Source organism: Limulus polyphemus, unplaced genomic scaffold (genome assembly GCF_000517525.1).
Source record: "Limulus polyphemus unplaced genomic scaffold, Limulus_polyphemus-2.1.2 Scaffold2406, whole genome shotgun sequence".
Classification (NCBI taxonomy): Eukaryota; Metazoa; Arthropoda; class Merostomata; order Xiphosura; family Limulidae; genus Limulus; species Limulus polyphemus.
This window is the reverse complement of record NW_013668016.1, coordinates 25,408-35,258: the sequence shown is the minus strand read 5'-3', so window position 1 is coordinate 35,258 and position 9,851 is coordinate 25,408. Positions and strand designations below refer to the sequence as shown.

Genomic DNA, 9,851 nt, shown 5'->3' with positions numbered 1-9,851 from the left:
AAGACTCACCAATCAGCTTTAAACCGCGATCAAGGTTTAGATTTCGAAGATTTAGATTTCCTGTTACAAGACCATAAACAACATTTCCACACAGCTTGAACTCCAGGTCAACTATGATAATGTCATAATACATCCCGATTGGAGTTCTTCCCTACAACAGCTCTCAGTATTATTTTTATTGTACTTTTGATTCCAACTCAATAGCATAACCTTATGATTAAAAGATTACAAGTACAACAGAATAAACACTAAAAATAGTCCTAAGAATTCCTATTTTTATCCCAGTTGGTTACTTACACAAAGCAAATAAGTTATCACTGATAAAAGAAAGATTAACCACGTTTGCAAATAATTATTGTTTTACAATTGAAACCAGAAATACTCTAAGCTCTGCCTTCCACAGGCTTTCAAACGCGCTACACAAACACAATCGTCATACAACTGATACTGCAAACAAACATAGACAGCATACTAAAACATAAACCAGGCAGTTATACGCACATATTCATGCCCGTTCTTAAACTAAATCTTATAATTTGTTTCACAGGTCGGACACAGCACAGGTAGAGTAGTTGATGTGTCTTATGAAAGTGAGTTTCCTCGGGGCTTTCCCGTCCACCCCCACCCCCCCACATCACCTTCTATGGCATTGGATTTATAGATTCCCGCCATTCTGTGACCTTGTTATTCGTTGAAACATGTTGCAAACCAATTCCAGAAACCACAGCCTTTGTCACTTTTGCCAACTCACCATTTTTACTCGTAGACTGTCCAAATTTTAGACTCTAGTAGCTCTGATCAAAATTTTAAATCCTGAAAAATTTAAACCCATGTGGCAACAACTAGAAATCTTCTTTGAATGATACATCCACCAAAGTTCACTTTATATAAACGTAACTAACATGAGCGCGGCAATATCCCGAACACCCCAGTGGAGGAAAATCCGATGAATTTTTCTTTAAACACTAAATTCTTGCCACGTTAAAAAACAACAACAACAAAAAAAAAACACAACAAGAACAAACCTGATGAAGATCTGCATCTCGAAACGTCGTCCAACATTCTGTCTATATAGATGCAGTCCAGTAACAACGCCATTCAAGTAAAAAAAACTATAACAACATTCTTTCTGTATAGATGCAGTCCACTAACAACGCCATTTCAAGTAAAAAAAAAAGCTATAACAACATTCTTTCTGTATAGATGCAGTCCACTAACAACGCCATTCAAGTAAAAAAAAAAGCTATAACAACATTCTTTCTGTATAGATGCAGTCCATTAACAACGCCATTCAAGTAAAGAAAAAAAAAGCTATAACGTTAGATACCTGTGAAGTTTTGATTTTGACTTGAATTTTCTAAAACTAACGTTTTATGAACCTAACTCTGTTTCTCCATACCTTGCTACACTTTTTAAAAGTTCTATGTGGATATTTTCACAAATCAAAATGTTGAATAAAACCCATTTATTTTCAATTTTAATTTCTCGGCATCTCAAATACGTATTTATATAGGTTTACCAGTTCCATGTTAAGATTTTTCGATACAAATCGATTAATAAAAGGAATATCGTTTCAATTTCTAAAGTCGATAAACAGACTTTAAACTCCTTTGCATCCGGCTTGAGATTGGATATCATAAGAAATTTTGTTAAAGTTTAAAGAACCTACACTTAAGTTACAGTATATAAAGTCGTATATAAAGTTCTTACATTCTAGTGGTGAATGCCATTAAGTTGCTTGGCGTAGCATAAATATGTAAATTTTCAAGTGACATACACCATTTAACTTTACAAATTTGAAAAAAGAGGAATTCATAAAAAAATGGGTTGAAAACGTCCATAAGTCGTACTTGTAATCTATATGAGATAGTTCGTTTGTTTGGAATTTCGCGAGCCCACCAGTGGCACAGCGGTATGTCTGCGGACTTACAATGCTAGAATCCGGGTTTCGGTACCCGTTGTGGGCAGAGCACAGATAGCCCATTGTGTAGCTTTGTGCTTAACCTCAAACAAACTGAATATAGTACCCTTCAAATATGTCCATATGCGTTGGAACCGAGGGAGGGGGGATCGTCCCCCTCAATGAATTAACTTGCTTAATTACAAACAAAATTGGAATTTCTCGCAAACCTACACGAGGGCTATCTGCGCTAGCCGTCCCTAGGGAAAGCAGCTAGTCAACACCACCCACAGTCAACTCTTGGGCTATTCTTTTACCAACGAGTCAAGTGCCCTAACCACCTGGCCATGCCGGGAAATCTGAGATAATTATTGACTTTTCTTTAAAAATCAAAACAGAAATGTTTTATGTATTGTAAAAGCTTAAGCTATTCTAGAGACAACGAAGTGCAGGAGTCGAGGAGGAGACAGTTTCATTCAAATACTAGCGTAAATTCATTAAATTTGAGAACATTCTTGAACTTTATAATTTACTGACAAAGTGTAACTTTGTACACTTAAGTTTAGTATTTGGACATATCTAAAACACAGTAATGTGTTCCTAACGTTGAACATGTGTATAATATGTATCATTGAATAATATGGTGGTGTAAATTTTTCTGAACACTGTTTTTCTTGATAACTCAAAAACAAATTACGTCAGGTTCGTGTTATTACACTGTGTTTTGGGATGGAAAGTGTTTCCTGTGTTCTTTAATTTCGTAAGGTGAGTGTTTCATGTTCATCTAGAATTTACATACTCTTTCGTATGTACACGGTTTTAGTTCTGTATATGGCTTTCGCATTAGAACGTTGTGAAGGAAAAAGGCTAAATTCCTTTCATTTTAAGGACCTGTTGTTATTGGTCATTCCCATATGTTATCACATGCAGTTTCTCGTGGAAAAGATTATTATATAGTAGAATATACTATTTAAAGTAAAACATTGATATTTTCTACTGGTAGGTCAGGTGATGCCTTGAGGTTTGTCTTATTTTTCTATTGGAGCGATCATCAGTGACATAAGTAGCGCAAACGCATTGAGAAGAATGACATCATAGAATCTTGTAGACAATGCTATGCTCTATTAGCCTGTAGCAAGTTATACAGTCTGGAAAAAGTCTTAATCTAAAAAGAAAGAGTCTACATCTAATATAAACGCTGTCTGTCGTCCAGTGAGCACGTCAATTTGATTGCTTTGTTTTGAGTAAGGATTACTTTTTACTCTAATAATGGCTGGAGACGGCTTAAATGGGTAATGAAGAAAAACGTTAATATAAGTTTAACATGACAGCAAATGTACAACGTTTCGACAAGGTTTTGTCATCATCAGGTACAAGTAATTTTTTACTTTTTACTCTATTTTTGCATTGTGTGTGCTCGTTTTCTTCAAACTCAGATGAAGTCAGATAATTGAGATTAAGTCAGCGATACATTTCTTTACGTTCATCAAGCTATTGCGGTACTACTATTAGCAAAAAGATTATCAGTGCCTTCAGAATACCATGAGTCAGCCTGTTAATAACATCATAATAATTTCTATTTAAAACAAAATACGATTTTTTTTAACAAGGGACTAAAAATTGTTGATATATTCTAAAAGGAAATTATCAAAACTTATGATAAATAATATTATAGATGTTAGCATTTGGTATTGTTGATATTATTGGATATCCCGGTTTATCCCCCGCTGGGGCAGCGGTAAGTCTACGGATTTACAATGCTAAAATCAGGGGTTCGATTCTCCTTGGTGGACACAGCAGATAACCTGATGTGGCTTTGCTATAAGAAAAACATAAACACACACATATCCCTGTTTATAAATACGTTATTGTTTCACGTAAACCAACTCTGCGAAGTTACTGATGAATGATGCTACACTTTATTAATTCTAAAAGTTATCACCCTAATACGTTTCTCCTGTTGTGATTGTTTCTTTCTTTGTTTTAACATATTTACTTTCAGAGCTTTCCGTGTAACTGTTTTTTAACAGTGAAAACGTATTCAAAAATCCTTACGAAAAACATTTAGGGTTCAAGTATAGTCGTCCATAATTTTGAGCTACTGGTCAAAGGGAAAGCAGCACCCACCGCCACAAGGGATAAGTCCGGCTTTTGGAACCCAATGATACTATTGACTGTCATTTTTATAGTGTCCATAACTGAAAATGTGGAGCGGACCCATTTCTCGTACCTTGATTCTTAGACCTGCAGCCAGACACACTAAGTACTCGGTCAAGTTCGGGCTTGTTTCGTTTTTAAATTGGCTTATTAGTGTTTCTGGTGATTTTTTGAGGTACTGGTGCTCAAAGTTTTAATATTAAACAGAACACTTAGCAGCAAACATCAATTTTGGTTTCATCAGTACTTTGAAGTTTACCATAACTGTAAATAGCTACGAATACTTTGTTCTTAATGTTTAGAAGGTCGGACTGTGTAGCTAGAGTTATATACAATAGCACTTAACAAGATGCATGTTCCTAAAGATAATGCCTTGAGATGGATTTTCTATTTAAGAAAAATATTATCCGCATTTTAAATTGTAATTAATATTAAACCAATGGCCTTTACTTCTCACAAAATAATTTGTTATAAAGCCTTCATCATTTTTCTATCAAGACAATATATTCTGATATACCTTTTTTCACGTAAACAACATACGGCTACTTAGAAAAGTGTATTCAATAAAAATATAAATTTTTATCTTTTTCTAATATTCCTAAGTTTAAATTCTGCAATAACACGAATGTGATTGGTTTCAACATGTTCATTATTAAGCGTAAAATTCTACACCTTTATAACTACATAGCTTTTCGAATCCAAAATATCTAGCATAATTATGAAGTTCATGTTATAGATATAATATCATTTTATATTTGTAGTCATATTTTATTCACCTTTACTCTGGTTTGCTTTCCAATAACCTTATTTGACTTTACTAATCAAACTTTCATTTCTGTCCTTCATACTTAGTATATGTTTTTTATCTAAATAAAATGTGGCGATAGTTTAATATACTGTATTATTTATTAGATTATTCATATACCCCCAGCTGTTCTTGTTAATAATACTCTCTATTTGTCTAGATGCACGGCAGTGGGTGATGTGTGTTTTCTCGTATACCGTATTTGTTATTTCATTTATTTAAAAACAATTACTCCAAGAGCATTGAAAAAACTTCAAGAAAAAGAGAGATGACAATATCGAGAATGTAGCTATAGTTATAAGACTGCACTATTTGTTTGTGTTTATTTTTTACAAAATAGATGGTGTTTACTGAATTGTGTTGTTAGTAAATTTTGTTTATGTTTCTTCAGTTTCTGACAGGGGTCGCCACAGTTCGAACATTTGTAAACTCTTGTATGTTTACCCTACTTTTTCATTCTTAGTATATGGGAACAGAACAAGCGAAATACTAACTCTTATACCAACAAAACTACCAAATCACTTGAATTATTATTGTTATTAATTACTGAAGTATTTACAGCTTCGTCCGATTAGCAGAAAATGGATTATAATTTTTTTTGCTTTCCATATTTATTTACAAGCAAAAACAACAACAACAAAAAAATACAATTAATATAATGTAAAGTTAGTAAGACTGAACAGAAGTAATGAAACGAATTTAACTCACTAGGTACAGTATTTAGCCAGTTATTTCACTAGTAATAGTTGTTATATAAATATTTAAATGTTGTGTGCGTACTTATACTTAACTTGAGAACTGTATGTATTACTGTTAGATGCCAGGAATTAATCATATATTTATACAAAGGACACTGACTGAGTTGTGGCAGCATTTCCCAAAGACAATTAAACTAATTTATGCTAACTTCGTTCACTAGAAATCTCCTTATATTCCCGACTAAAACATAGTTTATTTTCCAATGACTTAACATTAAAAAATACAACCTGTACCATCATGTATTTGAAACACATTGTAACAATATATATCAGGTTATATAACACTGGCAACTTTTATAAAAATATTTTATTGCTTTTGCCCTGGTACATTTCTTAAAACATTTTTTTTCAGCCTTGTAAATATGACACCCTTTTAGTATTTTCTAATTAATATCTCTAATATTTTAAAGGTTTCAGGGTTTATTGCTTAATTTCAAAACTATATTATGTATAGTTTTGTTCAACTACTAGGCTTAAAGTTAATAGAGACAATTTCATATTTGAATTTGGATGTTAATTTTAAACCATGATACGTTTAAGTATTTATATTTTGTATTTAAGGTAAAGCTAATATGGTTATCTGTCCCGGTCGACTAATTTTGAACTATTGACCAGAAAGAAGGCAGTCAGTCAGCAGTACCCTACTACTTATCACTCACTCTAAGAAATTGACTGTCACTCTTGTAACGCACCCGCAACTTAAAGTGAGGGGAATATTTTGTGTAACGCTCGAATTCAAACTCGGTTCACTAGCTTCGATATGTGCAGCTCTATCAGAGGGCTGACCCATTCCCGATACGTTTAACCAATCTCTTTTGATTGTTTATTCCATATTTTATCCAACACATCTACACTTACCAAGTAAAAAGAAGTATGTTTAAGATTAAACCTTGGAATGGAAAAAAAAATAGTACGTTTCATATAAGCAAATTACGTACACAGTTCAGAAATAAACATTAACTCGGTAAACAATGTAGCTACACTAATATATCGGTATAATCAGGAGTATGCAATTCTATAAAATAAAAACTTCTACCGATTAGAATGGATTGATCTATCATAAAATAATGTTGTAAAATGATGTTGTGCTTATCTAAACTTGTAAGCCTGCTAATAAATATCTTTGTTATCAGGCGTTTAATTATATGTTCTCGGTTTAGGCGGTGCTGAATTTTCTTTTGGATCAACATAAGAAACAGAAACTCTCTCACATAATTCTGCACAAAATCTACCTTTTCTATACATACGTGTAAATCGAATTATAAATATAACACTAACGATAAGGCTAAGTACAAGTAAATCTTTTTTACTTTGAATTTGAAGACAGCTTGACTGACGTGAGGTAAGAAGTAAATTAGTTTTTTTTCGATGTTAACTTAATTTATTTTGAGAAATTTATAGCGTGAAGAAAAACAAATATTAGAGTTATAATAACCATATATTATTTTCCCGCCAGTTTCTATAGATAAAAGGTATTTTTGAAATTCAACGTTACCTTTTGAAAACGATTGAAAGGAAAAGATAACTGTATGTATCATGTAGTTTAAAAAATGCTGCTTTAACTAGTTGAGCATATACTTTCTTCAGCTCTTCAAATTAAAAGATTGCAGATTAGAATTTTAAAAAATGCAACTAGTAATTTAAGTCCCCAACAAATCCGTTCCATACCAAGTATTCCTTTTTTTGGATGAATATCACTGTAATGTAACGCTTTTCAAGTTACTTCTTCAGCGTAATTCCCTGGAGAGGTTTTCATTTTCACAGAGAAAGTTTCTACACTTAAAGCTGTCAAACGAATAAAATACCATCGCGCATTGAATAAAAAGTGTAATATTTTGATAATCGTTCAAAATACAGGACGTTTAAATAAATAGAAAATGTTGGATCTGTCAGATAGCAAATATATAAAAAAAATCATCTTACATAGATATCTTCTTTTCATTCCATTAGGATTTGAGAAAGATTCAACAGACATAAAAGTAAAGAAATAAAATATTACATAAAACTGTATTTCATTAATAAAGCGATATAATAAATACTGCATTTCGTTATCCTGCACCTACTATAAGTAGAGTTCGGATTTATAATACTCATTCATTTCTGCTAGATGTGCCATAAATATCACTTATAAAATCGTATACATTTGTTAAAGATTTATTTTCTTTTTTATTAGAGGTGAAAGTGAAAAGAACTTATGAATTCGACGAAACATTATTCACATACCTAAGTTAATTTGGGTTACTAAAGGGTGAAGTAAAACGGATTCAAAACCTTTTAGATACTTATAAAATAGGTTTTTGTCACGATCGCAACTGAATTTAAAAATATATCTAAAATTTTACAAATATTGAAATTCATTTTTTTTTTCATATATACATTACCTGTTTACAGAAGCGTCGCTAGGTACCTAAAAGATTCGGGGCTCGGGCCCATAGGGGAAGGAATTTTCGGCGTTTCAGTATGATATCAATCATGATTTTATTATTCTGATTTTTCAAGACACCAACTGGGAATTCGGGGCCCTGTCAAATTGAATCGGGGGTACGAGCCTCATGTGCTAGTGCCTAACGATGCCTCAGCTGTATTGTCCGTCAGAAATGATGCATGCAAGCTTATTTTTTTAGTTTTATACTGACATTTAATTTCCACCAACAAAAGGAAAAGATCGTTCTTCTACTGGTAATCAAATAACTATGTTTTTTTTTCTTTTTAATTAGTAACCAGTCATTAAATAGAAGAATATCTTTATTATGCTTTATTTCATTTTATTTTGGTATGCGAAAATTTTAGAAATAAAACTTTAAAGCACAAAAAACATTCAAGCTTTTATTATCTTCATTTTAAATCTTTGTTAAATGTGAAATTTTATCACCTAATTCTGAATAATATGATGATTTCTTTTGTTCATATCACAAAAACCACTGGCCACCGCATTCAATCTATTACACTGTGATGCTTACAAATAACTGTTACAGTTGAGTTATAGCTTTATCACCCAATTGCCATTATCGAATGTTTCACAGCTTGTATAGCAATAATATTATTCTTTTCTTCTACCACACACATTTTTGTGAGGAATAATAAAAAGGAAAACTACTACTTAACAGTGAGTTCAGTTTATAAGCATATATTATTTCTATGTTTCATAAGTAACAGTTTCATTTATGGTCGCTAGATAGCAGCACAAATTGTTCTTATATAGCGAACGTTTGTGAGTTTTTATTATACAAATATGATATCTGCCAAACCAAGTTCAGTAAACATATATAAATAAATACCGACTAATCTAAATTAATATTCAAGGTATCAAGGAGATCAGGTATTTATGCAATTGACAGATCTGTGTACATGTTATTAACGTCTGAGTTTAAAAACACTAGTTTCTTAATTATCAAAATATTATATAGCAGTCTACTTTTCTTCAAATTTTCAGCATAGCTGAGCCTGGCAAATATGTATGTATGCGTGGTATCATCCTTCATGGCCTGGGACCTGTATGATGTCCTATCTATTAATCAATATGACCCTAGCATAAAGTGAGTTGGGATGAAATTGAAAGGTGTGGGTTCGGTTAATATCCCTTTAGCATCAGTCCAGCACTCCGGGGTATTCATACAATCCTAGAGGAACCATTCCAACTCACTGGCCCCCCAGCGTAATCCAAAATTAGAGAAACTTACAAAACTGATATGATATATTAACAATATGCATTATCATCGAATTATAAAAATAAAACAAATGTTCACTTATCAACCTACTTCAATAAAATAGTTTTAAAAAAGAGGGGAAACAAGTAATAAAAAATTCCCAAAACTAAGCTGATGTAGTGATTTTTTGTAGTCTTTTCTATTCATCCCTAATTTGTTTCTGTACTTTTTGACATTGCTATCCTTACATCATACTTAATTTATGTAATTTTCTTTATTACTTATATATATATATATATATATATGTATGTATATGTATAAACGGCATGCTATAAGGGCGTCACATGCTTGTTTTGTGGTATCACACCATTATGTTAAGAATTGTATGATTGATGTTTTAATCCAGAGATTCTGAGTGTTTTGCAACTCAAAGCCCACATATGCAGTTGATGACTCGAGGTTTGCCGAATAAGAATCACTGCTTTAACCCACTTGAGACATATTTACAAGACAAGTATAGTTGTTGGCGTACGATTCAATCGCCGAAAGGAGTAATACGACCTATAACCTTTATTAAAACTAAG

At 32.3% G+C, this 9,851-nt stretch overlaps 1 long non-coding RNA gene across 1 annotated transcript in view; it reads left to right on the top strand.

Annotated features, from left to right (window-relative positions):
* Nucleotides 1-6,806: 6,806 nt before the first annotated feature.
* Nucleotides 6,807-9,851, top strand: part of LOC111087635 — an 8,462-nt gene continuing 5,417 nt past the window's right edge. The window contains exon 1 of the long non-coding RNA XR_002612293.1: nucleotides 6,807-6,962. This is a non-coding gene — a long non-coding RNA (uncharacterized LOC111087635). The remainder of the gene's footprint in view (nucleotides 6,963-9,851) is intronic.